The sequence below is a fragment of the Aulostomus chinensis genome, chromosome 4 (assembly GCF_037954235.1).
Source record: "Aulostomus chinensis isolate RoL2024-O1b breed Wild chromosome 4, RoL_Achi_v1.0, whole genome shotgun sequence".
Taxonomy (NCBI): domain Eukaryota; kingdom Metazoa; phylum Chordata; class Actinopteri; order Syngnathiformes; family Aulostomidae; genus Aulostomus; species Aulostomus chinensis.
The window spans coordinates 6832788-6857878 of record NC_141323.1 but is presented as its reverse complement, the minus strand read 5'-3'; the positions used below and the strand labels follow the sequence as shown (position 1 = coordinate 6857878).

The 25091-nt window shown below is 47.5% G+C and overlaps 1 protein-coding gene across 1 annotated transcript in view; it reads right to left on the bottom strand.

Annotated features, from left to right (window-relative positions):
• chst11 (carbohydrate (chondroitin 4) sulfotransferase 11) overlaps positions 1-25091 on the bottom strand; it is a 76026-nt gene that overhangs the window by 23370 nt on the left and 27565 nt on the right. The window lies entirely within an intron of this gene.

Sequence of the window (25091 nt, the reverse complement as noted above, 5' to 3'; positions counted from 1 at the left end):
GCATGAACATCTGCTGAGGACTCAGAGCAGCAGTAGTAGTAGTAGAAGTAGTCGTACAGTAGTAGTAGTAGTAGGACTAGTGCAATAATATGATGAACAAATGCACGGCTGCGCCTGACTCCATTGGTCACCTGACCTTCGCCCTGAATCACTTATCAGACAATAAGCAGTGACCAGCAATCTGACAGCCGGTTCATTTGACAAGTTTTGCTAAAAAAGCTTTTTAACTGTGAAAACCAGAATATTTTTTTCTCCAGATTTTCTGTTTGCTGGCGTGTGAGAGACGTTCTGGTCATGACGCTTTTTCGTTCTTGCGGCGTTACCCTACTTGATGTTCTGCGCACCTGCAACTGGATTGACACTCCATGCCAGTTGGGGGCGGTAGTGTACCACAGCTTTGTTTATCAACCCCTGTAAAAACTGAGCACGGTGAAGCTCAGGTTCAAGGAGAAAACCTTTTGCTGTTTTCATCTGAACAGCAAAATTTAAAAGGAAATATAATGTGAATTAGAACAAGAGCAGGGACGGCATGGACGGCAGCACCGACGCCATGCCAACCAACGCAGAGACCAATGAACATGGAAGTTCTTAAGAACCCTGTAGTTTCTGAGCTGAAGAAAGATGATAGAAGATGAGATGTTTGGTCAAACAATGCCCCCCCCCATCCCCCCATCAGGAACAGGGGCTAGCAGGAGTTCAGCGCACACGCGTGTGTTAAAGGTTTGGTGCTACGACAGAGACGACATGACTCAGACCTGCACCTCTGCACACCTCCGTGTGTAGCCAAGTGTGAATGTATAAATCTGATGACTAGAAACATGTGGATCTGTCTCTGCTTCGCACACACACACGCACGCACGCACGCACGCACGCACGCACGCACGCACACACAGATGACATCCTACTGTCTTGCTGCAGGGGCCCAGGTGGTTTCCTTTTAAAACCATTAAGGGTTTGCATTCACTTCAACTCATCTCACATGTGGATGATCAAAGTTAAAAACTGAGGGATGAAAGCTTGACAACACACACACACACACACACACACACACACACACACACACACGTGCATCCTGCTGTGCCCCGACTGGCCCAAACTACACTGTGGGATGGATCCCTGGGGAGGGAGCTGAGGGCTTGTTAGTTTAATGAGCCCCAACAGACAGCCGTGACCTTCAGTGCCACGGGGAGGATATAGAGACGAAGGATGACTTTACACTCTACACACACGCACACACACATGTAATTAATCATAGCCACACACACATATAGAGTGATTGATAACACTGTTGCTAAAGCTTGTCTTTTATAAAGTAATTCAGCTTTTTGTCCTCTACTGGATATAAACAGGCAATTACTGCTTTCTTAGAAGTCTAGAGGTCTCTGTGCACTCCTGCAATCATGGAATATTTGCCTTTTAAGCTTGCTCACACACACACACACACACACACACACACACACACACACACACACACACACACACACACACACACACACAGCCAGCAGGCCGAATCAGCAGCACAGTAGTGATTACTGATTGCTGTGAACGCAGGCTTGAGTTGCAGCTTGGCGTAATGAGGATTCAGTCCTGGCCTGAGTCTGACTCTGTGTGTGTGTGTGTGTGTGTGTGTGTGTGTGTGTGTGTGTGTGTGTGTGTGTGTGTGTGTGTGAGGGACTGATGGGTCACAAACCTGAGGTGATACTTGTCTGCGAGCACCAGTGAGCTGGCTATTAATGGCGATGCATGCCAACATAAATCAAGTTGAAAGCTTGTCAGTGCTGAACAGCAACAGATTCAATCTCTCAGTCACCTGACCTCATCGTGTCGGCCGGGAGGTTCGAGCCTCTGCACTGGAGTGAGGTCTTTGACACAACGGCTCAATCAGGCTGAAAGAGACGATTAACGATGGTAATCAATGACTTTGCTTTGAATCGATTGTCTGCATTGACTGTTAAACATTTACTTCCTGTGGTACCTCACCCAAAACAGTGTTTTTCACCCTCAAGTGCTCACTGATAGGAGTCTTGAGGTCACAAAGACATTTTTCCTCCTGCATCTCTTCTTCAGGCCCCTGGAATGCAGGAGGAACCAGCGACATATATTTAGCTTCAAGCTAATGCAGACTGATGGCTAACGACGACTACACTGTCCAAAAATGTAAGTTTCTAAATTCTCCAGGTTGCTGTCTGGTATAAACCAGGTCTTTGGACGTTTGGATAAAAGTACTTCAGCTGTGAAAAAACCTCCATGTGAGAGATCAAGAAACTAATTTGTGAGCACTTGAGAGGCAAAATACTCTGGTGAAGCATTGCTCTCAGCACATGCAGACTTCTGGTGGGTTTCCAGGACCCTGTAATCGCGCGTCAAAATGGCTCCTCTGAGAAGCGCCTGTTTCTGTTAGAAACTCTCTGTGACGGTGCAGTAAATATTAATAGAATAAATGATTTATGCTCTGCAGATCTTTTCTTAAAGAAAACTCAAAGCAAGTGTCAAGCTGGAGGGGATAAAACACCAGCGAGGACTCTTCATTGTCTTGTTCTTATTAATGCTGATAAGATCTACAGAACACCAGTGCGGCGGTTCATTAAGCAGCCGATGTGTTGGAGCCCCCAGTCGCAGCAGCTTAGACACAGCGTGATGGTCCTGCAGCCGTTTACACAACGCCACCGTTCTGCCCCTCGTTGTGAATGCATCCTCACTGCAGGCTGCAGGAGCAGAATATTTACATATTGTGTTCTGTTTGTGAAGAAACCGGGTTTCTCAGGAGGGGGCTGGCGTCTCCCTGAGGGGTGCGTTTAGAAGCGTGGTCACCCGTGAGGGACCCGCAGAGGAGTTGAGGGAGTTCAAGCAGCTTGTCAGCAAGCTGCCTTGGCGCCTCCCTAAGGAGGGAATCCAGGTACGTCCAACTGGGAGGAGGCCACAGACCTCACCCAGGAATGCATGGGTGGGGGGGTGGGGGGTCTATATCGCTACGCTGGACTGAGAACGCCTCAGGATTCCCGGGCAGAGCTGGTCCACATGGGGAGGAGAGGGTTTCTGTGTATTTTGTCTCCATTCTTTTCTCTGAGAACCAGAGTGCTTACACAGCTTGGCGCGTTCTTCGCCCACCTTGTCAACGAGATCATAAGGTCACGCCAAAGTCCCCCTCCAGCACCTGGCTTATTGGTTGGGGGGAACTGAGCCGTAACTATGGAAACTGATATGTTTCAGCATCCTCTCAGCTGCACCTGCTGGCCAGACTCTTCAGGTCAACTGGGAAACTAGAATGCTTTCATTTCCTCACTGCTGACAGATACACACACACACACACACACACACACTGATACTGCTGGTGCTAACAATAGGTACAATACATATCAGGCCTGAGCTGTTGGAGAAAGATTTGTTCCTCCATGCTGCATTGATTCCAGAGAACAAGAACCTATGGAGCTACGGAGAGTCGTGCATATTCAGTCAGGTACGACCTCGTGTTCGGAAGAGAAACGTGGATGTGAGAGTGAACACCAATGCCCTTTAAAGTTTCTGGTGCAATAAATGTCAGTATCTGTGCAGTGGAGGTAGACAAACAAGCTGAGGAGGCGTCAAAGCTGATTCCACCTCTTCTGTTCAGTCAGTCTGGTGAGATTAGAGCAGACTCACAGCTGTCGCCTCAGTTTTCACACCCTGCACTCCGATCTCTGTGAGGAGCCCAGCTCCGTCACAGGTGAAGGCAGCTGGGTGATTTTTGTGACACAATTGAGTGCTACGCTGTTAGCTGGACGCTCTGGATCGACAAGGTTCTCAATCCTCCATACAGTAAACAACTGGCTTCAAAGGAATATTTTTGACAGTTGAAGACTAGAGGTCACACCTTTGACAACTGGAGGTCACACACTCCGGGACTTTTCGCTTCATCTGCCAAACCAAAGTCTCATGGAAAGAAGAGAATCAGCGTTTGCTGAGTGAACAAACGTGGAGGCGAGAGAACAGCCGTTCTAATATCTAAAAAAGAATAGAATTAATAAAAACACACATGTTGTTGAGGGAGTGGGGGACGGCCGTGGGGCGCTGGAGGGGAATGAGCCAAACACAGTTTGGTGACATTATACAGGAGCTAATGCGAGGCTAGTTGGCTAATGCTAGGAGCAACAGACATGGTGGTAGAGATACTAACTGGCTTGCTGGGTGAAGCTCAGATTTCTGTGCCAACATGTGACACTGACTGGAAACTGAAGCAAACAGAACAGACTTGGCGCCGTTGACAAGCGTATGAACGCTGTTAGGAAGCAAGCCTGATGTGACAGATATCACCGATACGTTACGTAAATGGACGTGTTACACAGTAGCAGCCATCGCTGCTCGCAGCTTTGATGAGGACCAGCAGATGATAGTCACCTCGATGGAGGTAAGAACTCCCTCGGCGCTTGTTGAGTTATTTCTGGCTTTTCTCTTTGGTTCATGATCACTGCAGTTGCCATCTTTGTTGTCATGGTTACAGGGATCCGAACAGGCTGCAGCAACATGTAATAGAGTTCAATGTTTCTGATGAGAATAATACGGTGACTGGAGTCAGTCGGACATGGTGCAGGAACTATGAAGGAAGTTTCATCAATGCTTATTTCAGCCAGCTGAAGATGCCCCCCCCCCCCCCCCCCCCCGGCCTGGCTCTAGTGCTCTGAATGGTGTCAGTGCCAGCCCAAACACCAGCGGGCCACTGTGCAGTGATGGTAATTGACTCTGCACAAACATCCACACAAACGGCGGGACAGAGCGCACACTCAGCTCAGCATTCATGAGTGTTAGCACGCATCCTGTCACGCTGCCTCTCCACCTCCTCCCTGTCACTGTCATCACTCTGCTGAAATCGCTCTAAAACATTTCCATTTGAAATTTATTAGTCCTTTTAAAAGCAGGCGGAGAGATGCTGGGCTGCTTCCAGCTCGCTACCACAAGCAGCGCTCTCTGTCATCCGCTGAGAACCAGAGGGGACACTTCAAGTGTGTCCTAGTAAAACTTAATGCCCCCGCGCTGCTTCCCAAAGCACAACTCATCTAAATTAAGCCGCATTGTTCCCAGGAAGGTCGGAAACGGACACGTTTCACTATTCAACTAAATGTCTCTCTTGGCTTTGACAAGGAAAAGGACAAAGCAGTAATATGTCAACATGGGCAACATCCAAAATCCCAAGAAAAGGAAACTGTAAATCAGGAGGCGAGGCGGTGACGAGCAGTCCACCTCCTCAATTAATCTTTGTGCTGGGAGATTTGTTTGCAATGAAGAAAACTGAATGAGCTTCTTGTTGACCAGAGTTACGCTACTGAACGAGAAGGCCAAGAAACAGGCAGCAAGAGAGCTACTGGGGCTCAACCTGACCCTCCTGCTCGCCCCATTCCCGGGACAGAGGTCTTACAAAGAGCTGCAGTTGAAAAGTGGCGTAAAGATCAATCGATGGGAGACGTTACCTGCTCAGCGCGACCTTGAGCCATGAAATGTTCTTGATTGTTTGTGGATTATTGATCCTAGTCAGGATTAAGAAGTTACCTTGTGTCTCCTACTGTAACACAACCACCTGCAGACACCAGGCACAAACGTCGCTCAGTTGGAGCAGCTACACCAACCACGGCCGTCACCTGCTGCCGTGCGGCTCCGCTTCTGTTTATATCAAACGTAACTGAAGAAGTGACCTGGATTTGCTGTTAAGCATCGTGACACTGCGCTGCTGGCTCTGAGCGCACGCCATCTCTTCAGGACCACAGGTACTAGATGACACAAAAACGCTGAAATGCTGGATGTGAAGGCAGCAGGCTGCGACGGCTGGTATGAAGATGGTGTGTTTCCGGAAAGCTCCATCAGCGCTGCAGATGTGTGTGTTACCCCGAGACCGTTGTCCTGCAAGTGCAGGAAAAAGACGCTTGTTCGAACCCTGAAATCAGCTCATTGAAAACGAGCATTGTTTTTTCCAGCATTTCATTTGTCACCAGGCGGCGTGTAAACAGCCGCTCAGGCTCAGTAGAGGCCTGCAATCACGCTCGACATCTGCCGCCATCTATCAGCCAGGATTATGGGCCGCTGGAGGGGGATTAATTTGTCACTAATCTTACCTTCACAGCGGGAGGGATGCACATCAGCTAACACACACACACACACACACAGGCAGGGATGACTGCAACTAAGCACTGACAACTTATTGATAGTGTGTGTGTGTGTGTGTGTGTGTGTGTGTGTGTGTGTGTGTGTGTGTGTGTGTGTGTGTGTGTGTGGCTGCAGCCTAATTGGGACTTAAATGAACAATACAAGTGGAGCAGAGAAGTAGAGATACAGGTGATTAGTGATGTTGGCACAACTTCATTTCACAAAGCGCAATAAAAACTCGGGAAGTGAAATTCTCAGTGTGTGTGTGTGTTTGTGTGTCTGTGTGTGTTTGGTGTGTGCATGCATGTAAGAATATGTGTGTGTGTATGTGTTTGGTGTGTGTGCGCGTGTGTCTGAGTGTGTGTTTGTGCATGTGTGTGTGTGTGCGTGCGAGTGTTTATAAAACCAATCAAGTCTCCAGTGATGATTGGCTGCATATGTCTGTTCCTGGTTAGAGAGCTCCGTCTAATCCCCTTAATGATGATTACAAACATGGCGATAATACTCAAGTAATTAGTGCTGAGGAGTCGTCACCTCGGCGTCTGGAGGAGAGACGCCATCAGATCTCCGTCCTCAGCCTCTCTGTTGTAATCCCACAAGCTTCTGCAGCAGGAAGCGGGACGGGTCTGTTGGAGGACCACTGTCCTTCATTGTGATGAACTTAGTCAGAAATGGGAAGTGAGGAAGTACTAATACTTTGTTACTGTACTTAGATGGATGTGTCAGTCATGTACTTGACTAGTTGTTTTCCTGCCAACAGTTCTGCTCTCTGCTTATTTGATGCACGACAGACAAAAACACTGGAGGAGACACGTGAAGAGACATGGACGAGAGTCTAGTTTGGCTGTCTGTCCTGCGATGGACAATGACAGCAGGGAGGGTCAGTCGTCCTGACACGTGCGTGACACTGAGGTCGTCGTGGTTTACGATGTTTAATGATGACAAAACAGGAGGTCATGTGACTTTGGTGGACAGGATAAATCAAAATAGTATTTTCTGAAGTAAGACAAGACTTTAAAGAGATAGTCTCATATATCTGTGTCAGTTTTTCCCTGCACCGGTGATGTCACAGGCCAGTGAGTTGGGAGTGTGTGGTATCAGGAGGGAGAGGAAGCTCCTGACAGCTTCTAAAACATCTCTATGGCACCGCAGCAGCGCCAGCCGCGGCTTTTCAGGCTGGTTCGAGCTGTCGGGCTGGCAGGTCAGGTGGAGCCAGCTAGGTTTCACTCTGCCACCAGCCTTCATTCATTTAACATGAGCCACTCCATTATTGATGCAGACGCACTGCAGCAGCAGCACCGATCTACTGGACAGCATTAACCTGCTGGCCTCCTCAGATAACGACTATTCTAATTCATCGTCATTCTTCAGTGATGACCCAGAATGCAACGCACGGAGTTCTGAGCTGTGCTTAAATCATTGATGCTACCTGAAAAACATGTCTAATGAATTATTTCATTCGAGTCCTCAGGATGAATGTTGTTTCCGAGAGAAATGGCAAGTAAAACATTTGCAGCTTCAAGGCTTCTTCCATTAATTAGCTTGGTAATTATCTCCTGCTGAGGGAAAGTACTGCAATCACTTGATATTTAATGAAATGATTACGTTGTGGGAGCAAGCAGAGACTCGAAAGCCCTCTGTTTGTGGCTGGTGGTGACCCAGGAACGCTGTCGCACCCGATTCATCAGCTCCACCTCCGCTCACATGGTCCTGCATGTTAACTGATTCTCAAGTGTGTGTGTGTGTGTGTGTGTGTGTGTGTGTGTGTGCGTGTGCATGCGTGCGCGCGTGCAGAGAATGTATTCTTCGATTCTCAACATAGGCTACTGTAAGTACTGTTTTAAACACAGAAACCAACTAGTTAGCATGCATTAGCGCCACTGTGCTGTGCTGCCTACAGACTGACGGGACAGATTGGTCCAATGGTCCGTAGGTGCAGATTTGGTGGTTAGCTGGCGGGACCTGCTGTCCTGCTAGGGGGGACAGCCAGTCCAGGAGGACAGAGGACACCAGAGACCAAAACTAACGGTTTTACTGTCCCCCGAGGTGCTTCAGAACAGGTGCTTTTTGCAATTCAAATCTTTGTCTGCTCTTGTCAGCAACTAATTACTTCTGCTGCTGGATTCCCAGCGACCCAGGACCCCTGAGTCATAGCCGCCCACTCCCTGCCTGACTCGATACTTCCTCTCTAGAAGACATTAGTACTTGGTAGTACTGAATGGTAACAGGACCACAGATGACTTTAACTGAGTCAGTACAAGCGATAAGTAACTGACAGCTTCAAATTTTAATTTTCATGCAACATGAAACCTTTAGAGATTTAACTTCCTTCCAAATCTGAAATATTTACCAAGAAAAGCTTCTGAACCTGAACTGACACCTCCATGTGAAAGAAACATCCCCCCTTGATCGTCTAAAAATGGAAAGCTTTTCTTTCTGGGCATCTTATTAGTTTGGGAGGTCCAGAATACAGAGGTGTATTTTGGAACAATGTCAGTAAGTTATGACTGTGTGTTGTGTGCTCCCCTTGAGCTTACACACACACACACACACACACACACACACACACACACACACACACACACACACACACACACAGACTCAGTGGTAATGGAGCAGCGGGGAAATGCGGTCAACCGTGGGCCAATTCAGTCGGAAGGTGATCAAGCGTGGAAGAGACACAGTCACATGAGAGGGGTCGGCCGGGGGAACCAGAGCAGACACCACAAACACCACAAGAGCATGGGACGGGGTGGGTGGAGGTGGGGGGTCGTGAGGATGGAGAGAGAGATGAGAGGAAAAGAAGTTCTGCCTGGATACAGACGGGTGGATGGAAACAGTCCTGATGAACTCACTGAACCTCCGTGCACACACCCTGTGGGAGTCACACACTCCACGTCTCTCTGCTCGCACCTGCCTGCCATCCAGCGGGAATCTAAAAGGAGCCTGAACTAATTGAAGAAGAGGAAGGAGCAGGGATCAGACGGAGGTTTCTGAGCATCGCTGTGTGACGGCAGGCTGACGAGTGGAGCTGCCACGCCAGACGATGCACCGCTAGAACAAAACCACTTAATTCTTAACAAACTAGAGAGAAAGTGATCTTTGTCTTTCCAGGTCCGCTTTGCCTTCACTCCAGGGTCTTATGCATAAAACATCTGAAGTTGGAGAAACGCTCTTCATTGACAAGCGCTGGTGAGTAATTCATGAGTGTGAAGCTCTGAGATCCCTTCCAGGAAGAGGAGGCAGCTCCGAGGAGGGTGAGTTGTTTGACTCACAAGCACAATAACAGATTAGCCCCAGTAAAGAAGAGAACGCTTGTTGCTGCTTATTAAGTAGACGCACACCTTCAGATGTAGTTAATAATAATTCATGTGTTATTAATAATTTACTAATACTTTACACTAACAAGTCATAAGTCAATGCCAGGATGAAACTAGCTGAGGCAGCAAGGTTGGAGTGATTTCTATAAAGTTCAATGAACGATCTCTTTGTTTGCTCTCCAGCTCAACCAGCAGAGGCCTTTAAATATTAAGTGGTCATTAAACATTAAAAGAGTCATTAGTCACAACTTAAGAGGCCTTTTTAAGTAGGAGGTGTCTACTGAAAAGTAGCTCAAAGCATTTCAAGTCCGTGCTAGCAGTTCTGTGGGGCTGTCAATGCTAACATCAGCATGCTAGCACGCTGACAGTTACAGTGCTAACTCGTGTTTAGCGACTAAGTCATTTTGGCGCAGTCTAGCACCTGGTGTTCATGCTAGTTGTTTGTGCAGCAGCTGCGCTCATCATTCTTTGTGTTTGACGATGTTATCCTCTGTTAATGAGTTATTGAAAACCTCATTATGGTTAAAACAGGTCGCTTTGTTCTTGTTTATTTGAGTGGGACAATGAATATATTACACCTGAAAGGGTTTTAAGCTCATTTGCATCTTAAGTTGTTGGGCAACGAGGCACCGAACATCCACAACGGAGTAAATGTGCACCTTTAAAATACAGTAACCTAGGAATCCCAGCTGTGAAGAGGACAACATGGCCTCAGAGGCAGAAATGAGACTGAATGAAGATGAGAAACAGCTTCCACTGGGGGAGGTCAAGGGTCACACCCAGGAGTCTGAACAGGCAGTGGGATACAGAGGTGAGCATCTGCTCTTCTAAATAACAGTCGGATAGCTGCTAGCTGATGTTTGCCACATTAGAAACACAATAACAAGGTGAAAGCATTCATAATTGATGGAATTATGTGGCCCTCAGGCCCGGGAGCCTCCCTTCATACCAGGGTCGCACGCCTCACAGAGTAAATATTTGAGTGTGGAAGGAAACTCTGCAGAAATTCTATATATACCTCTTGCAGGGTCACCTTCAGTCTTCAGCTGAGAAAGCTGTTCTTCACTCACAGAATATTAATGAAGAAATTCTGTTCTAAAACTCCTGGGTGTGCCTCCCCCCCCCGCCCCCCCACTAACATTTAGAAAAACTCTTTTTCATAAAGTTTGCTGTGAGGCTGGAGGCATAAAGCCAGAGGGGATTATAGAAATACGCATTTACATTACACTCTCGCTTCCCGTCTGTACAGTGTCTGGAGAGTAACTGCAATCTTAGAAAAGACTTCCAATCCCTAAAATAACCAACCTGCAGTAAAAAAGCCAAGACTTGAGGGACCTGATAGTTTGTAAGAAATAGATCAGAATATTCAAGTGTCCTTGGTTTAGTTAGCGAGACACACGAGTAGCGTGAAGACAGAAGAGTGAGAGGCGGCAGCTCCATCAGACAGCAGCCGAGGAGGATGAGGGCGATGGAGCAGAGGACATGAAGTGATTCTTTAAAAACTAACAGTTCAAGCTGAGCAGAAGGAGCGACTACAGGCCTGCCTGTGGCAACGCGCTCTAAAGAAGAAAAGAAGGAGAAGAAGAATGCCCCAGATAGGGCAGGTGAGGGAGGTTCCGGGGTGGTTTCCAGGCCAAATGACTGGAAGCGTGAGGTTGCAGCTCCCGCCGAGGCCTGACTGAGCCGAGCTTCCGCCCTCGCACACTCCTGCTGAAAGATAATCAATGCACACTGTCGACGCGCTCCAGAGTTCTTCTGGGGTGAAGTATTGAGATCATTTTTCCCAATAAGCCTGCATTCTGTTCACCTCAGTTCCCCAAAGTTTCCAGAATGCTCTTCCAGAACCCACAGAGAAATGATGCCAGCCCTGTTGCGTTCTGGGTATTGTAGGTGTAGCGAGGACAACGCTGGATACAGACTCAGCTCAGACATGGACGAGCAGAAGTACACACTCCCTGAGGTTCCTCCTGTTCTGTAATTTGTAAAACTTTATTTAATCATCACTGACTGACAAAAGTGAGTTGAAATGAAAAGTGCTGTGACGAAGTGCCAGGAGTTAACAGCTGGTTAGGCTGAGAAAACCTCATGGTCCTGCCTACAGTTGTGAAAGAGTCACAATGTTTCCAAGAAGCTGGAGTCGTCAGACTGCTATCGTCTGAAACCTGGACCTCTGGAATAGAAACCCTGTAGACCCTGAGGTCATGTGGTGCGAGTGGGAACACCCCAGCATGGATCGGCTTCATCTCGTAGTTGAGTATTTGTGAGGGAGTAGAAACACTGAGAAGAGAAGCTTGGTTCTAGAGCACAGCAGCCTGCTAACGTCCATCAGCACTACAACACATGCAGTACAAGTACACACAAATACGAATCATGTCCCATCATATCACCTTGAACCCACACATGCACAACTGCTCTCTGTCCTGATGAACTGAGGCGAGGACAGCAGAGTTGCCCCCCCCCCCCGGTATTTATGGGGTTGTACAAGTCGCCAAAGACCAAAATCCTCTGATGTCAATCTGAAGTCTTTGCCTGATGCTTCGGTGAGCTGGAGACTGACTCAGTCCAGCTTTAGGCTTAATAAGGTTTTACTGCAGACCAGCGGGCATCTGTAGCTGGCCCCCGACGAATCAGGGCTGTGCTGGTTCCTGTCCTCACTGCATTGGCCGGTTCTGCAGCCATGTACCAGTGACAGACTGTGGTGAGGGTGTTTGTGACATTGTTTGGTGGGGGGGCTGTGTCTCCCCCAGTCCATCATGAAGCCTTGGTGTCTGGGTGGAGGTGGTGATCATGATGAGTGTGGTTATCTTGTTCTCTGTTATTCTTTGACAGAAAGGGGAAGTGTGGTGCCAGTGGAGCCCCCTAGTGGCGCTGTCCTGCTGTTACACTTCTTGGACTCAAATGGTGAATGGACTCAGTTTTATAGAGCGCTTCTCTACCTGAGCGGCACTCAAAGCTCTTCACAGTGTCGTCTCATTCACCCGTTCACACACTCACTCACTGATGGTGGAGCTGCCATGCAAGGCGCCAACCTGCTAATCAGGAGCAATTATGGGTTCAGTATCTTGCTCAAGGACACTTGGACATGGTCACCAGGGTCCAGGATCGAACCAGAGACCCTTCGGTTGCTAGACGGCCACTCTACCCCTGAGCCACGCCCCCCACACTCTTGCTTGCTTGTTACACAATCAGCACGATTCCAGCCGGACTAACACGAGTTTCACAGCCCAGGTTCAATGCATTTGCTAACTTCATGTTAATATGCTGCTTGTCTCAGCAGAAGATGAGCAGTCACCGTCACCTTGGCAACGTAGAAGTACTGATTCAGATCAGCTGATTCGGCTGCATCCTGATGATGATGATGTCAGTCTAACTTCCACTGTACCTCATGTTGCAGTTAAAACACATAGTTTCACAGAGTAATTGAGTAATGAGCTGGAAAAGCTGCTGCTCTCATTTAGAAACATGAACATTTCCATATCCTGACCCACCGGTTGATTGACATAACAATGATAAACGTACACAGACTCCAGCCCATAGACGCTCTCATTCATTTCTGGAGCTGGTTTGCTCTCTACAAGTGCGCTTCCAGTTTACCACAACGATGTGTAACGTATATGACCAGCCGACATGTTTCATGAAATCACGTTGACAGCGGTGCTGCAATGGGAAACATTTGCAGCGCAGCTTGAAGTGACAAGAGCCTGACGGATGATTTCCACCTGGATCCACATGCTGCAGCACATCCTGAGGCAAACCAGACACCGACGGAACGCTGCAGCACGAGACAGAGATCCAGCAGGCTGAGGGCTGCTCCCGGGCCACGAGAGTTCATCAGCGTGAAGCCATAAATGACAGCAACACAGGGAGAATGTCACAACTCCTCTGGGCCATGTTTAGCCAGATATCGACATCAGGAGTTGCTAAGAAATACAGTATCATAGACTGTAGGAGCACATGATGGACAAACTGTTCAAATTAAGAGCAGCTTCATTACCCACGAAGCAGCAGAGGGAGCGAAGGCGATGCTACACAAGTAGCAGCTTGTGTGAAGATGCTACACTAACATCTGCATCACGTTGTGGTGTATCTGGTTCTTTCAGGTCACGCACGTCTGTGTCCACACACGCAATGTCACACATATGACAGAGGCTTAACAAACAATACAACTCAAGCATGTGTCATCTCTCATCAGCTCTTTTAGCAATTGTGGCTCTTATAGATTTCTGTCAAAGAAATGTTTAAACATTCGTCAACGTCCTCATTTGTCACTCGTGAGGACCGGCATGCTAACAGCGCTAGACACACTCTTTCTTTCCCTGGATGATGGATTTTTGAAATCTCTTGTTTCAAACACGCTCTTCTTCTTTGAAGCTTCCCTGTCGCTGCATCCTCTGGGGCCACTCACGCTTAAAATACACGGCTCCCTGTTGCTGAGACGCTCCTGATGAAAGCAGCAGTGAACGAAGCTCCCAACAACAGCTGCACGTATTAATTGTTGAGTTTTACCGTGTTGCCAGCTGATCGATGATTTAACCGAGCCGCCTGACCACAGCCCAGCAGGAGGCGTGTCATTACAAACCACAAGCAGCTGCAATCAGTGAGGCTGCATTCCCATCACAGCAGGGAGCCCCCTAAACACACACACACACACACACACACACACACACACACACACACACACACACACACACACACACACACTACCCCCCCAGCAGTAAAATACTGCTGTTAACTCTCCCCACGCAGTCGCTGCTGCTCAATCACATAAGAACACAAAGGTGAGATGCAAATCTCTCACTAAGGCTATAATACACACTCATGCACACACTGATACACACACTCATGCACACACACTCATACACACCAGAGTCACTGATGCTTCATCTGTCAGCAACAGAGATGAGCTCCGTCCTCAGCACCACTAAACATTTCACCTGAATCTATTCCAGGCTTCAGACCTTTTAGCAGTAGGCTGGGAATGACACCATACCTTCATGACAGTAAAAGTACACACATGTACTACAATACACCATATATCTGTGGAACTGAAGAAGAATTTATATCTACGAAAAGGCAAGGGTTTCCCTGCGTTGGGATGTCGTCTCACTGGCAGGATCAAGTCACACACACACACACACACACACACACACACACACACACACACACACACACACACACACACACACACACATATCTTTGCACAGCTCAGCCAAAAAAAAGTCTTGCAGCCCAGAAAATAACGCCAGCTCACACCAGAGGGAAACGCACAGAAAAAAAATCACAGCTTCTGCTGCTGCGACTCAGAAGGCCGAGCACCGCTATTAAACCCTAACTACTAAACCCTTTCTACTAAAGTAACTACTAAACCCTAACTACTAAACTAACTACTAAACTCTAACTACTAAACTAACTAAGCCCTAGCTACTAAAGTAACTACTAAACTCTAACTACTAAACTAACTACTAAACCCTGACTGCTAAACTTACTACTAAACCCTAACTACTAAACTAACTAAACCCTAACTACTAAACTAACTACTAAACTCTAACTACTAAACTAACAAAGCACTAGCTACTAAAGTAACTACTAAACTCTAACTACTAAACTAACTAAGCCCTAGCTACTAAAGTAACTACTAAACTCTAACTACTAAACTAACTAAGCCCTAGCTACTAAAGTAACTACTAAACTCTAACTACTAAACTAACTACTAAACCCTGACTACTAAACTAACTACTAAACCCTAACTACTAAACTAACTACTAAACTCTAACTACTAAACTAACTAAGCCCTAGCTACTAAAGTAACTACTAAACTCTAACTACTAAACTAACTACTAAACCCTGACTACTAAACTAACTACTAAACCCTAACTACTAAACTAACTACTAAACTCTAACTACTAAACTAACTAAGCCCTAGCTACTAAAGTAACTACTAAACTCTAACTACTAAACTAACTAAGCCCTAGCTACTAAAGTAACTACTAAACTCTAACTACTAAACTAACTAAGCCCTAGCTACTAAAGTAACTACTAAACTCTAACTACTAAACTAACTACTAAACCCTGACTACTAAACTAACTACTAAACCCTAACTACTAAACTAACTACTAAACTCTAACTACTAAACTAACTAAGCCCTAGCTACTAAAGTAACTACTAAACTCTAACTACTAAACTAACTAAGCCCTAGCTACTAAAGTAACTACTAAACCCTTACTACTAAACTAACTAAGCCCTAGCTACTAAAGTAACTACTAAACTCTAACTACTAAACTAACTACTAAACCCTGACTACTAAACTAACTACTAAACCCTAACTACTAAACTAACTACTAAACTCTAACTACTAAACTAACTAAGCCCTAGCTACTAAAGTAACTACTAAACTCTAACTACTAAACTAACTAAGCCCTAGCTACTAAAGTAACTACTAAACTCTAACTACTAAACTAACTACTAAACCCTGACTACTAAACTAACTACTAAACCCTAACTACTAAACTAACTACTAAACTCTAACTACTAAACTAACTAAGCCCTAGCTACTAAAGTAACTACTAAACTCTAACTACTAAACTAACTACTAAACCCTGACTACTAAACTTACTACTAAACTAACTACTAAACTCTAACTACTAAACTAACTAAGCCCTAGCTACTAAAGTATATACATAAATATACTGATGTCCAGTATTGCTATTTTTTAATTAAAATAGTTGTTCTATCATCACATTCAACTGGGAGGTGTGTGCGTGTGTGTGTGTGTGTGTGTGTGTGTGTGTGTGTGTGTGTGTGTGTGTGTGTGTGTGCGCGCGTGCGTGGTTTTGTACGTCCAGACTTTTTCATGGTTATATCTCCAGATTCCGGTGTACGACATGTTTCAGTCAGTGTTTCCTCCACCTGCGTCGTCCCTGATATTCTGGAACTCGTCCCACTCCCGTCTGAACAGCGTTGTTCTAATTCTGGACTGAATGTTTGGGCTCCAGATTGTCATATGATGGATTCTTCAGTTGGTGTTTCTGGTTTATTGTTTTGAATGAATATCTTCTCACTCTACTTCCTGTATAGTTCCCTCCACCTGTGTTCCTTGTATCTGTCATCCAATCAGCTCCTTCCCCGCCCTTGGGTTCTCCTGCCTGGTTCCTGTGTCGTTTGTATTTTGGTTGCAGGATTGTTGTTGCGCGTTGTCTCGCCTCCACGCGACCGTGACGGCTGCTAGGCGTAAGTCGATTGTAACATGTAACCGTCCGGTCATATTTCTGTGGATAATTGAGGGCTATACATTGACTGATGGACGTCTCTCCTCCGCCCTGTTTCATCTTCCTCTCCATCATTAATGCCTGCATGTAAAATTTAACAGAGCTGGATTGCAGCCGTCTGTCCTCATCTGAAGACGCCTGTCGCCTGCAGCCGTACGTATCCCACTCTGACTGCAGGAACGCACGCACACATGCACAGCGCCGCCTTCTCTCTCTTGCGCTCCATCCAGCTCAGCTTCATTCAGAGTCAATTTGGTGCCCTTTCTACATGTGGGTGTTTCAGTGTAAGATGATGTAAGACATCTAAGAGCGATTTCTTCAGATCTGTAGTGCTGCTCCCCATCAGTCAAAGCCTGGACTGTCCAAAGACAGAAAGAAAGTGCATATTTGCTCGCACCCTCATTCAGGTTCCAGCCTCTTTGGAGTTCTGGATTATATGGGTGCCAGTATTCAGGATCTTTGATTTGAACCACTTTCTTGGCACAACATGAATCAAGAGCAGATAAAAGCGTTTTCCTCAGAAACGTTCTCTTGCTGTAAAGCCTCTGAAAAAGCATTACATGATTTGGGGGAACTAAACCCTCAATTACAGCCGAAATCCATAACTTTCCCAACACAGCTGAAATGATGTTGGACCGAAGAAAAGATGTGAAGAAGTGTGCTACTTTTAGATGCATGAAAATAGCAAATGTGGTGTAGCGCTGCTGGCAGCCAGTGAGCCGCTTCTGTCCCGAAAACAAATTTACTGCTGCTGCCAGAGAGGAGCGTCATCTCCCAGCTGGTCGGCCAGTGTGTCTCATTGAACTCTGACACAGACGTTCGAATCACAGTCACACGGATCCCAGCCGACGACCACAACAGAGCATTCTCTGCTATTGTGGCTACCAGAGACGTGCACCCGGCGCAGAATACGGTAGCGAGGAGACACTGAGAGTTACACTCGCACACGTTCTTAATCATCTGATGTGTAATAAATCAGATGATACCATGACTGTGATGGATAAGTGCATGTGGCCCATTGTCAGGTGACCTCAGTCACGCCATAAGGGGACACTGCACAGGTGTGGTCCTGAGTCATGGTGGCGAGCAACAAATTCAAGTTTGTAACATTTCTTGACCACAAACATGCGATTCCACAACAATTTAAGTCCGACCAGAACTCAATGAATCAATAATTACATCAGCAAAAATGAACAAAATTAACAAATCTTTGTGCGCGTATAATTATCTAAGCCCCGCCCACTGCACAGTCTTCCTTCAGAGAACTTTGCGGCGCATCAGCTGAGGACGTGAGAAGATAACAAGACATTCGCACCACGGGTGAATCAGTCGCGCTGCCTTTCTGTGGATTGTTTAGTTCAACGTGTTGTTAATGTAAATATAATGAGTTGTTCTGTGCTGCTTCACTGAGTCACAACTTATGTGCTGACAGCTGCAACACACACACACACACACGCACACGCACACACACACACAGGTCCCCATGGATAGATGATTAAAGCTCTCTCTGAGCTGAAATGGAGCCTGCTGGAGATGCAGCTTAATCACAGCAGCTGAGAACCCTCTGATGTTCTGACTGACGGCGGGAGATCACAACTGCTAGACTGTCACGTCACGTGACTTAATTTTAACACGCCGTTGGCTAACATTATAGGCTTTGTTCTCGCGGTAAACAATTGGCAAACATGGCTGCCCATCTCTGCCTCTCTCTTGGGTCTTCCTTGGTGCAGAACCAGCATCTGTTGAACTCTTTCACAAACGTGCCGCCAGGCCTCGTCACTACCGGGCGCCGGTGTGTTGTCAGCCATGTGACAATCCAGGAGGGAGCGGAAACCTTCAATAAACCACACATGAGAAGATTTTCATCCACTCAGACGTGGACCCTTTCCTCCACTTCCCCGCCTCAAAACAAGTGGAGACAAACTGAAGCGAGGTGATGCCTGCAGCTGACACAGCCTGTTAGCCAGACGACGGTAATCAGTCCCTCCTCCCTTCTCTGTAGAATAAAGTCCTTCTTCCTGCAGGAATCTTCCTGTCTGATCTCCGGCTTACAGCATCGCCTGCCGCAACATGACGACGTGTTTCCGCAGCAGCTTAAACACACTATTCTCATTCAGAGGAATATGAGAACCTCTATTTGGGTGTGCAGCCTTAGACATCTGGTGAAGATGCCGCTGGCTCTCTGTCTACCTGACAGACACAGTTGCGTTGTGTTTTTCTGGTTGTCAGCCTTCGGCCTCATGCAGGACCGTGCTGGCGTTCTTGCAGGAGCTGCGCGAGGTGAAGCAGGTTCCAATGTTCTTGCCTCACTGTCGTGCATCTGTGTGGAGGAGGAGCCACGCCGTAACCTTGATGACATGCTGGTGAATTCTGAAGTAAACTCAAAACGTCCTCAGCGTAATGAACAAGACGCAATCCACAAGTGAAACAACGTAGCATTGCTTTGGAGAGCAGCGGCTGGTTGAGTGGCTGCTGCTTGACAAAATCCTCTGATTCAGAAAAATGGCTGCAAGTGTGAGCGAGTGACTGAAGGAGGGGTGTGTGTTCTTGCTGGAGGGAGGCGATCAAGTCAGCGTCACACTCATGGACACAAGCGCGTGAGAGACAGCTAGTTTGAAATACAACTAACCTTTGACCTTTAATGTAGCTAATTAGACACCTTGATTACAAGATAATTAAAATTCATGCTGCTTAATTCCCAAATGGGTCGTTTGACTCCCAAACACAAGCTCAGTGATTGTGAGAGGTTGTCTCTAACACGGAGGCGTCTCTCTCTCTCTCTCTCTCTCTCACACACACACACACACACACACACACACACACACACACACACACGCACACTATAACAGCTCAAATGATTCAATAGCTTAATGAATGAGGAACGTGACCCTGCTCACTGCAGCTTCACACAGCGGAGCGTTTTATTCAGGAGTCTCTGGAGACGCAAACTGAGCTGAGACACTTCATCAGGTGCTGTGTCATAATGACTTTATGTGGTGATACATCAGCAAGAATTTACACACTCTTCTGCTGCACTCCTGCGACCACAAATGTGTTTCTCCAGATTTAAACTTTGCTTGAACAGGCGTCCTACATCAAATAAATGTTTAAACGTTGCCAGCTTGTTCATTTGTGTCTCGCTACGGCTGCTGGTCGCGGCTCCGGCGGACTCCCTCTCTCAGCACGCATTGAGAGGGGAAGGAAGAAGTCAGAGCAGGGAGGCTGGGATGAGCTCTGATGAAGTCCACAGTTCTGCTGGCGACCAACTCCCTCTTGTTTCCCCCATAAAACCTTTAATTGTCTTAAAATGCTTTTCTGTCACTTAATTTGCATTTTATAAGCTCACGCTAATCTGGAAGTAGCTGAGCAAACACACTCATCACTGTCTTTATGACCCGTCTCCTGCAGACAGATGGATGGTCTGGTTTGGACCTCCCATGCTGATGGTTCTCCGTGGCCCCGCACCAGCGAGAGACAGCTAACATGTGGTAGGAGGGGCCAGAAGCTCGCAGCCGTGCTAACATCAGACCACTGCGCTCAGTTCTCATATTTCCTTGGCAAAAACAAGACTAAAGTGACCAATAATCAATGTGAGTAAAACTAAAATGTATTTTAGCTAACAGCACATAACAGAGACACAGGATGCTCATGGTGAAGTAGTCAGCGCGAAAGCAGGAAGGGGACCACTTCTATATGATAAGTGACTAAATTCAGCACAACAAGCAAGCAGCAGGGGGCTCTGACGGGTGTGAGCCCGGCCTCCTTGGGGTTTACGCTGTCGTGTGAAAAACTGGAGGTTCAGCGTCTCTGTGGTAAAGCTGTTAGCTGCACCATCCGTCAGAGGCCTGTAGCCGCTCAGCAGGGGCCAGCTAATGTACATACATACATCATAAGTTATTGCTCCAAAAACCATTAACTTCAGTCCACGTCATGATTGAATCTGGTGTTTCTCCTTCAACATCTCCTTGTGCCCCCCCCCCCCCCCACGGTGGAACCCATCCAGCTGAGGCAGCGAGTCCTTCAAACTCCCAGGTGTGTCACCCCTGAGAAATGACTGGTGTGACTGCCCGAGGCCACATTCTACAAATCTGACTTTGAGTGGCTGTAGCCAGCACACCGCCATGATGCTACGCCACCACACCGCCATGATGCCATGACACAAATGATTGTGGATTGGATTAATCCTGCTTCCACTGATTGCAGTGCCGTGAGGTTTATTTAAGATCCATTTGATGGAGAGTGCTGTGTGTTTTATTGGCACCATCCGGTTGCTACTTAGCAGTCGAGGTACAGACGAGAGAACACGTGCGTGTAAATGATGATCTTTGATCGTCTCCAAGGATTCAGGCTGATGTGGAAGTCCGATTTGGGAGGAAAGATTCGAGTGAATGTGGAAATGACTCAACATCCGTATTAATTAACAGCATCGTGCTGGCAGAAAACCAATTGCTGCAAATGGTTTTATGGCCATTAATGTTCACCAGGCTGTGGCAACTAGCGGCTAACGGCTAATGATTCTGTATTAGCGTGTGAGAGATGTGGAATGCAGCCAGCTGTGTTACATGTGACAGGCAATCTTCTGCATGTCTCTCTGCCTGTGTGGGTGGCGGAAAGCCCCCCCACAGGAGGCCAACCACTGAGTCCACAGACGAACACGTGACAATATTAAACCAATCAGCAACCTCGATATGAACAGGCTGATTGTTTGATCCTCCTCAGCAGATAATGAACTGGCTCCATCGTATGCTGCAGGAGTTTGCAGAAGAGAACATGTCAGGAACATGTTTGGCGGTGGTTGGCTATACTGTAAGTGGCCCCCGGGCCACAACTGGCCCCCCAGCAGTGACATTGGCTTGTACAGATGCTTTTGATGGTGTGAATTGTAAGATTTATCGTTTCATTTCTTTGCTTATTTGCAAACAAAACATCCATTTTGGGCTGATTGACAGATTTTGCTCTCAAAATGACAAGTTTCCTGGAGGGAACAGAAACCCCCCTGTTGCTTGGCAACGTCCCGCCAACTTCCCCCCTCACACTACTTGATTGAGACAATTTTTACTCTTACCAGGTTTTTATCAATCAGTTTCACATTCCAGTCTTTGATGAGGCTTAATGTGATGTTCTGATGTTCTGGCCCTCCATCTAACGGCGGATGTGATGTGTGTGAGTGCAGAAATAATGGTCACATGACAGTGAGCTAGAGCTGAGTCAGCAGTCTCCTGAGGCTCCTGCACAGGAAACCATCTCAGGTATAAATGTGAAAGTTGTACATGTGACGCAGTCGAGCGGGAGGCGGGGTCACCATCGACAGGTCACCAGTCAATCACTGGGCTGACATGGAGACAAGCCACCTTTAAGAGTTTCCAGTTAACTAGACCAGCATGCGTTTGTCCTGTCAACCAGGTGAGAACCAACGACTGCAGGGTGAGGACACACCGCCTCTACAAAGATGCTATCTGTACCTGCAGGGTCATGTGACCAGGGACTAAAGCTGGATGTTGGTGGGTTTTGAACCAGAGGGCGGAGGCTGTCGTCAGGGACCCCTCCACACAGACTACAGGCACAGGTCCTGACGAACCGAGGCTTTTCCACAACCATCAGTAAAAGTCTCCTCCTTCACCAGCTCCTTCAGTGAGCTCGCCATCCCTCCGGCCCGGAGCGCTGAGCTCCTGACGTGTTCAAGACTTCATTTACATCTTTACTTCACGTTCACTGCGAGGCAGTGATGCGTTTTTGAGATCTTCACTTTCTGGCCTCAAATCTTACTGAGATGTTTGGTATTTTCCAGCAGCAGAATGTCAGCGGGAACAAACGCCGGCTCTGCTCTGACGCCGTCGCTCAGCCCAACCGCTGTGATATGTGAAACCTCATTATGTGCAATGATTATATAATTACATTAATGACTGAAAACTACCCAGGCAATTCTATGTAATTATGAATGCATGTTGCAAAGAGACGAGTGGCAGCAGCTGTGGGACAGGATCTTCACTCTCCAGCTGGAAACATGCAGAATCACTCACAAGTGAGCGCTTTGGTTTTGTAGTTCCCTGAACTACAGGACACCAACTGGCCAGCGAGAGTGTTGTCAGAGCCGGCCTGCTGGCTGACGTCATCCTAGCGTTGGTGCACTGTTGACACGACACCTTCGTCTACGTCACCCACAGAGGTACAGTGAGTCTTTCAAGAGAGAGAGAGAGACGGGGTGAGGGAGGGGGAGAGAGGGTGGGGGGTGGTGGAAAGCCAGAGTCAGCAAACGCAAATAACTGATGACATTCTGACAAAGCAGAAGTCTGTGTGTGTGTGTGTGTGTGTGTGTGTGTGTGTGTGTGTGTGTGTGTGTGTGTGTGTGTCAGAGAGCAGCACAAGGCTACGGAGCTGGCAGTATTTCTCACTTGTCAGGGCCCAATGCCGCTCCAATGTCAGCCGCCGTTCAGGTGAACGGATGACGGACAGATCGTTATTCTCTCTCGCTGCAGTGCTGCTTCGTCCATACATCACCTGAAGGCCTCACCCCCCCACCCCCCACCTTCAGAGGCTCCATCAGTGTCAAACTCCTCTGCTGGTTTATTTGACCAATTTCATCTCTGAGTTTTTATAGAAGTGAAGTGTTTTATATGCCTAATGTGCTCCTGGGGGAACAGAAGTAAACATTGCCTGTGTGTGTGTGTGCATGCGCGAGTGTGTGTGTGCGTGCGTGTGTGTGTTTGAGCTTTAGATTTGAGGAGATTTTTCTCTAAGTGTGGTCACTGTGGCTGATCCTCCTTCAGGAACATGATTAAAGTTTAAACTTCTTTGGAGCTTTTAGGCTTCAGATCAGAGGTGGATTTAGAGCAGCAAAGCAAAGACAGCCGTCACGTATTTCTGACTCATAAACGTCAGCGCACGTCCATCTGCTTCAGTCTGTTTCAGTCTGTGCTATGCGACCCGGCATGATGAGCCCCGGGCCGATGCAGAGGAAACACAGCGCGGTCGTGGAGGAGTTAGTGCCACCAGGTGGTCCGACAGCAGCAGGACACTAAAGCTCATCAGCGCCGTAGCACTCAGGATCAGCATATGCTAGCAGAGCTGGAGAGACACATCTATCAGCTGAGAATAATGGACCTGCTGGGAGCCGACAGTAGTAATCATTAACCGAGTGTAGAGGAACATCACTAATGTCACCGCCAGGCAGCGCGTCATATCAGCCAGCGCTAATTAATTTGCTGGGAAATTTGACGTCAGGCCAGAATGAAACTCAGCTGTTCTCATCAAAGATGGTTAAGTCTTGAGTTGGTCCGCACCCCGCCCCTCATCCCTCGCCCCTCATCCCTCGCCCCTCATCCCAAGTCCCTCGCCGTCCCGCTCTTGTTACTGCAGTACATCAGGACCACCCTGGGACCTCCTCCAAGTACCGTTCCAACATCCACAGAGATTCAAGGATGGACAGGGAAGACTGCGGGTCAACTTTAGAACCAATGTCTAACCAAGATGTAATCAATAATCTAATATGATAAAAAGTAATATTTTTTAACTACTATCTCATAAAGAGATGAAATCAAAGTGAGTGCAGCTCATGGTGCAGTGGCGGGTGACCTGCGGCGAAGGGCAGAGTTTGGTGCTGAGGAACCACGACGGTGCTCATGAACCATAAATCAGAGTTATTTTAGGCATGAGATAAATGACTCTGCTGACATGCTCACATCTCTGAATCTGTCCCATCTGGGTCAACCTCAGCTTATGGTTTCCTACATTTCCCAGAGTGCCTTAAAAGCATAGAACATCTTTCTCTGGTTTGTGCATGCTCACATACCAACGTGCAGCTTTGCGCACCCAGAGGGAAGCAACACAGCATGACTCCCGCCCACCTCCTGATGAGCTGGAGGATGCGAAGCACTAATGACACCAGCCAACGGCCATCTTGTAGTTCTTGGATCCAAAGAGAAAACTGGATGGAGTGAGTGTGTTTCTCCAACGTAAACCCTCCATTTGTGTACCAACTTTCTTTTTCACCTCTTTGAAGCTTTAGAGGCTGAAAAAGAGATTTCTGCACAAAGCTAATGAGCTGTTTTTATGGGCTTGTTTTCAGCTTTGCTCTCACTCTCTTGTTCCGTCAAATCTACTTTTCTGCCTGTCCATGTCCTGACACACAACCGTCTCCTCTGCCGGCGCCTCATTCATGTAGCTCCTCTCTGGGGTGCGGTCCAGGCGATAAAGGCTTTAGTGGGGGAGCTGAGTGGCGGAAACCCTCCAGAGCCACAGCTGGCCTCCGGAGCTAAATACAGAGGAGGCCGAGGGCCTGGCACGCCGGGAGAAGCCAGCGAGGGAAACAAGCTAAGAGAGTGGGAGGAGAAATCGATGGAGACGAAGCACAAAGAAGCGGAGAGGAGACGAGCAAGAGAGGGAGAGACAGCGCCG